The sequence below is a fragment of the Mus musculus genome, chromosome 7 (genome assembly GCF_000001635.26).
Source record: "Mus musculus strain C57BL/6J chromosome 7, GRCm38.p6 C57BL/6J".
In the NCBI taxonomy this organism is placed as follows: domain Eukaryota; kingdom Metazoa; phylum Chordata; class Mammalia; order Rodentia; family Muridae; genus Mus; species Mus musculus.
Window position 1 is genome coordinate 3,416,634 of NC_000073.6, and position 6,832 is coordinate 3,423,465.

Genomic DNA, 6,832 nt, shown 5'->3' on the forward strand with positions numbered 1-6,832 from the left:
CGACGAGACTCTTGTATTTTAAAAAAGGTACAATTTGCAGGTTGGGGGGTCTGAGATGCTACAGAGTGTTCCAAGAAGGGGTAATTAACTTGGTTTTTTTTTGGGGGGGGAGATAATTAACTCAGGATTTTGTCATGACAAAAAAATGGTACTAGCCAGTCAGACCTCAGGTGAGGCAGAGAATTTAACATATCAAGGTCCTAGGGACAGGAAGACACTTCCAGACTGTGAAATATCTGGTTTGGTTGGGCAAAGAGCCTGGAGACAAACTGGTTCAAGACTTAAGTGAGGACTTATAAGGTCAGTAAAAGGGCCATGAATTGGCTTTAAGTGAGAATGGAGCATAAAGACGGGGACTCTGGGGTAAGTTAAGAGGCAGAGGTCCCTTGTTGGAGGCAAAATGCCCTTACAGAAATGCTGGATCTTGGGTATGGCATCTGGTGGTCAGGAGGCTCAGGCAGTTGGGGCCATTTTTTATTCATTCAGGCACTCACCCACTAACGACCAACTCACATTGTGTGCTGTGCGAGTTGGGATCTGGGGTGACAGATCACTGCTCTGCTTTCAGTGTCAAAATCATGCCACCCAGGCAGGGCAGTGAGTGCTGTTTCAGGGTCATAGTGGTCATCTGAGAACATAGCTGCCAAATACATGCAGGAGAAAATCCAAGAGCATGTGATGGCTGGACTTAAAGGACCAGTCTGGTATGTGCTGATGGAGAGGATGGCAACTTGGCGAAAACCCAGGGAAGCAAAACAGCAAGATGTGCCTGGAGTAGGAAGACAAGGACAATGACTCTAGGATGCTGAAGTCCAAGTGCAAAGTTGAGGGATAATGGAGACCCACACTAGAGTCTTAACTGTGCCCCGAGTTCTAGGTGTAGGGGCCTAGGCTTTCTTCTAAGGGGAGTGAGAGAGAAGGATAGCAGAACTGAACAGGGTAGGGGTTTTAGGGTAGACAGAAGGGGCTTAGCAGTCACTCAGCAGGCAGAGTGGTTCTTTTTTTTTTTTTTTTTTAAGATTTATTTATTATAGGTAAGTACACTGTAGCTGTCCTCAGATACTCCAGAAGAGGGCATCAAATTTCGTGAGGGATGGTTGTGAGCCACCATGTGGTTGCTGGGATCTGAACTTGGGACCTTTGGAAGAGCAGTCGGCGCTCTTAACCACTGAGACATCTCACCAGCCCGAGAGTGGTTCTTACTGCATTCATCTATTTTACAAGTGATCCTGAGGTCTACACATCAGTTATTCTGGAGATTAGACATGCTGTCCTATCTGCCCTGCCTTAAATGACCTCCAAGAGGAAAGAAAGCAAGACAGTCTCAGAGGACAGGAGGGAAGAAGTTATTAGTATTGTATTAGTAGCAGTAGTGGCAGTGTGGGACAGCATGTGCTTGCAGGAGCCCTCACGAGTGGTGCATAATCTTATGAGTGCTTGTGAAGCTGAGGCAGGAAGACTGTAAATCTAAGGCTAACCCCAACTATCAAGCTGACTCTGAAATGCAGAGAAAGCTGTGAATATAGCTTAGTCGGGAGAGCGCTCGTCCAGAGTTCACAAAGCCCTGGGTTCAATCCTTAGCATTGTATAAACTAGACATGCTAATGAGTGCTTGGAATCCCTGCACTTGGGAGGTGCTAGCTGGAGGACTGAAGTCCAAGGCATCCTCAGCTATACACTGAGACTGAGGCCAGCCTATGTTCAACACTGTTGAGAGAAGAGAGGGAAATGGACAGTGGGGAGGCTGAGTCAGGAGCCATGGAGGAAATCTGTGAGGGCCATTCAAGAAAAGATGCTGGGATGTGGGGAAAGGAAGATAAATGAGTGGCACTGGGAAGGGCCTAGTGTAGGGAGGAAGACTGAGATGGTGGGGTTGAGGAGGGACCGCAAAAGAGATCAAAATCAGGCAAAGGTAATCCTGAGGGAGGAGAGAGAAAAACTAAAACAGCGGCTGGAAAGCTTGTCAATCAAAGGTAAGGCCTTGCAAAGACACAAGACAGGAACAGGAAACCTAAACCTCACAAAGACAGAGGCAGGTAAGATTATGAGGTATGGCAGAATGGTCTATTGTCTTCTTCAATTTTTATTTGAGACAGTGTGTCTCTGTGTAGACCAGGCTGGCCTGGAACTCACATAGGCCTGCCTCTACCTCCTGAGACCTGGGATTAAAGTTGTATCGCCACACCTTATCTTTTATTTTAATATTAGAGAAACATTGGGCTGGAGAGGTGGCTCTGTCCGAGGACCAGAGTTCAGATCCCAGAGGCCACATCACGTGGCCTATAACTCCAGACCCAGGGGATCCAACACTGTCTTATGATCTCCATGGATAGACCTCCTATACAAGTGCATGCGCTTTTTCTCCTCTCTTTCTATCCTCACCCTTCTCTCACACACGGGACTTGCACACAAAATTACAAGAGAAAATTGTTTTCCATCTAGCTCTGGTGGTGCAGACCTCAGAGAGCTGGGGGAGGGGGGGAGTTCCTGCTTCCTGAGTTCAAGGCTAGCTCGGTGAGACGTTTCCAAAGAAAAAGCAATATGAGGGTTGAGGATGTAAACCTGTGGTAGAGCAGCTGCCTAGAATCCCCTAATGAAGGGCTGGGAGTGTGGCTCAGTGGTAGAGCCCTAGAATCCTCTAGTGAGGGGCTGGGAGTGTGGCTCAGTGGTAGAGCCCTAGAATCCTCTAGTGAGGGGCTGGGAGTGTGGCTCAGTGGTAGAGCCCTAGAATCCTCTAGTGAGGGGCTGGGAGTGTGGCTCAGTGGTAGAGCCCTAGAATCCTCTAGTGAGGGGCTGGGAGTGTGGCTCAGTGGTAGAGCCCTAGAATCCTCTAGTGAGGGGCTGGGAGTGTGGCTCAGTGGTAGAGCCCTAGAATCCTCTAGTGAGGGGCTGGGAGTGTGGCTCAGTGGTAGAGCCCTAGAATCCTCTAGTGAAGGGCTGGGAGTGTGGCTCAGTGATAGAGACCTAGAATCCTCTAGTGAGGGACTGGGAGTGTGGCTCAGTGATAGAGACCTAGAATCCTCCCTGTGGGGCCAGGAGCATGGCTCCATGATAAGAGCAGTTGCCTACCCTGTGTGAGGAGCTAGAATCAATAACTTGTACAAAAAAGAACAAAAGCAGCAAGTTTGTCCTAGATCATCTGAACTGAAGAGACTCCTCACCTCAGGCTATACAGGCAGCCCAGATAGCCTCCCAAGGCACTCCAAGTAACTTTAATTCGACCCTCTATTTTCACCTCTACCCCCTGATAAACCCACCATTCGAATCCATGAAAGGACTAACCCCTTGATTGAGTCTTCAGGATCTAATCACTTCCCCAAAGCCTAACAATCCAGACCCACACTCCTAATGTCTCCTGTGGGGAGCATTTCATAATCAAACCACAGCAGTGAGAGAAGACCGACAAGGGTCCGCTGGTTCGGGGACCTCTGCAAGAGAGACAAGCAGTAAATAAGGTTGGTAAAGGGATGCTAAGCGGGAGGCTGGGGGCGTGGATCAGACTGCAGAGCACCTGTTAGCATTCTCAAAGTCCTGCATTCAGTCCCCAGCACTGCATAAACTCTGTGTGGTGGTGCCTGGACATGTGGGAACCCAGCAGTTGGGAGCTGGAGGCAGGAGGATCAAAAATTCAAGGTCATTTTTGGCCACAAGAAATTTGAAGCGAGTCTGAGATTCATGGGATATTTTTATAAAATAAATAAAACATGGGAAAACAAAACAAAAAAAACAAACAAAAGCAGGAGTTAAGAGTGCTGGTGCATACACAAAGACCCCAGAGCTCCATAAGCTGAAATAGGCCACCCTGGCTGCACGGTGAGACTTTCTCAACCGACTACTAAAGCTACAGAGAACAAGGTAACCAGTGACAGGCCAAAGCCATTCAAAATAAGCTGAGATGAGAGGTATGAACAAGGATGAGTAAGATACACACAAACCTCAAAGACTGAGGGGCCCTTGGAGCCTTGGGGGGCGGGGCGGGGTGGTGATAGGTGGATCGTACTGTCTTCCATCTCTTCCCTCTCTGACGGGAAACACCTGGAGAGCTTTAAGCACAAGCATGCTGGGTTCATAGTTTTATTTAAAACAAAACAAAAAACCCCAGAATCTTGTTACTGTGAAAGTGGGTTGGGTGGGGCGTGGTGAATGTCTGTAGATGGAGACAAGAGGATCAGGAGTTCAAGGACATCCTTGGCTACATGAGACTGTCTCCCAAAACAAAACTGGAGGACCTAGGAATGTAGCTCACTGGGCAGAGTACTTTCCCAGTATGCAGGAGACCCCTGGTTGTATCCCACCACTGCATAAAAGGCATGGCAGCTCATGTCTATAAACAGTATTAGGGAAATGGAGGCAAGAAGATCAGGAGCTCATGAGACCCTTTATCAAAAACAAACAAACAAAATCAAAGGGGGAATGAGCATTAGAGGTATGGAATTTTACAGCTTGTATGAGAGCTAGGAATCTGAGTTGAAGCTGCACCGTTGTGTACTGAATAGACTTTAGCTAGGAGGGAGGGATCAAGGGTTCTTTTTTGGACATGCCCAGTTGGTGATGCCTCTGGAAATCCAAGTCAGGGTATCAGGTAACCAGTTAATGATGATGGGAGTGGTGACGAGGTCAGGGTTGAAAATACAAGTTTTAGTAACATCAGCATTCAGAAGACATTTAATGCCACGGAACGGGATAACTTTGAAGGGTGATGTGGATAGAGTTATGACTCCGGTCAGAAATTTGGAAAATTCTAAATCATCTCTATGAGAGGGAGTGGCCTGGGTGTAGGCAGAAAGCCAGACCCTCTCACAGGGCAAAAGAAGTGTTGGTGGGGTGTATGGCTCAGTGTATAGTACCTGCTTAGAAGCCCCCAGTGAGGGGCTGGGGTGTGGCTCAGGGCTAGAGCACTTGCCCTAGGTTCAGTCCCTAGCACACACTCACACACACACACAAGGAAGGCTGGAAAGCACATAAAGTTTTAAGGAGGAGGAGGAAGTCAGCCATATGTGCCCAGTGCTACTGAGAGCTGGGAAGAGATCTGGAAGACCAGAAGCTTTATTAATGTGAACAGGGCTGATCAGCGCAAGAAGAGGTGACTGCAGTCCAGCTTCAGAGACAGAAACCTGATCCAGCATTGGGGGAGTGGTGTGTGGGAAGAAGTGGGAGACAGAATCCAAGCAGCTATCATTTTGGTATGAAAACGATACAGAACTGAGTGTAGTGGCCCATGCCTAAAATCCCAGAACTAAAGAGGCTGAGGCAGGGGGATCACCAGAGTTCAAGGCATGCCCGAGCTTCAGAAAGAGACATTTTCTTAAAACAAAAACTTGAAAGAGGGTCAGTGAGATAGCACTTGCTGTCAAGTTTGACAACCGGAGTTCAATCCGCCCCCTGGGACGCACATGGTAGAAGGAAAGAACTGACCCTGCCAGTTGCTCTGACCTCCACATATGCACCACGACACACATGCCCCTAGATCCCCACACCCCACAAAACAAATACTTTTATTTTCATTTGAAAATGAAAAGTGAAAGTGACAGAGAAGGAAAACGTATCGGCAAGAAGACAGCAAATGCACACAGAATTTCCATAGCTACTAAAGCAGATGGGATTGAGAAATATGGAGAGGTCCAGGGGCCAGAAGAGGGGAGAACAGCTCAATAGCAAACAGGGAAGAGAGCCTCGGGAGGACTTCCACAATGAGGCAGCGCTGCCCACCTTCCAGAGCCCGCTGATGACACTGTGTATCTTGCTTTGAGAGCCCTGAGCAAATCCAGTGACATTATCTTCATTCAGTAACGACAACTCAGTGCTCAGGAATGTCTTCTGAGGACTGGCTGATGCCAGTCCCCTGCCATTTCAGAACTGATTCCAACCAAAAAGTCCAGAGTGGGGCCAGCAGAGGTGGCACTTGTGTTCCAGGCACCTGGTCGTAGCAGCTGATGTACTGGAGGAGCTACCTGGGGAAGGAAGGAGTTGGTGAAAGGTGGGTCCCACCTGGGTGGTCCACAGAAGGGCTGAGAGAGGGAGTGAGGGCTAAGAATCAGACCCTGCTGTCATGCCACGTGGCTGTCCCCTGTCTGGGTCTCTGCTGTAAAAAAGGCCCCCAGGGACACACAGGCTAATAAATCCAATAAGGACAGTTGCTCTGTTTCATGTGTCCCAGCACCCTAATTCCCTAGAGTCTGTCTTTTCTACTTTCTTGGGGACTGAGGACTTGAACACTGAAACTGATCTAATGACCCTGAGGATTCTGGCCATAGGGGCCTCTTCCAGGTCTTGGAGTATAGGTTCAGACAACTCTAGGAATACAAGCCCTAGCTCTCCTTCTTCAGACCTGGAGGCCCCCCACCCCCCATCCCAGCCCTATTCCCACTCCCCTGTCCAGACTGAAGAGTCAGGTTCCAGGCCTCTCTCAGGCCCACAGTCCAGGCCTTAGTCCTCCTCCCTCAAGACCAGGAGCCTATACTGAAGCTCTGTTCCCACATACATATGAGTTCAACCCTTCTCCCTGAAACCCTCAAACTACATACCCTGCCTCTCCTCCCCCAGACTTTAAGAATCCAGACCAAGCCCACCTCCTCCAAACCTTCAGACTCAAAGAGTCCACCCCGCCCCCACCCCCAGTACTTCTTCCAAGCCTCTGGACCTCAGAATCCTGCAAGCCAACTAGGGAGCTTCCAGCCTGGACTGCTCAGGACAGAAACACAAGTTCTCTGACTTCACTGGCTCTTTGAGATCCAGATTTTGGACTTTGCAGCCTGGTCCCGGACCCTTGGGGAAACAGATCTCCCTTCGTTCGCTCTGTTGAAGACCCGGCCCCCAGCCCCTCCTTCCAAGA

At 49.0% G+C, this 6,832-nt stretch overlaps 1 long non-coding RNA gene across 1 annotated transcript; it reads right to left on the minus strand.

Moving 5' to 3' along the window:
• Positions 1 to 5,031: 5,031 nt before the first annotated feature.
• On the minus strand, positions 5,032 to 6,812 carry 3300002P13Rik (RIKEN cDNA 3300002P13 gene). The gene is made up of 2 exons (NR_126426.1): positions 6,641 to 6,812; positions 5,032 to 5,951 (listed from the first exon to the last, which is right to left on the minus strand). It is a non-coding gene; the product is annotated as an RIKEN cDNA 3300002P13 gene (long non-coding RNA).
• Positions 6,813 to 6,832: the final 20 nt, after the last annotated feature.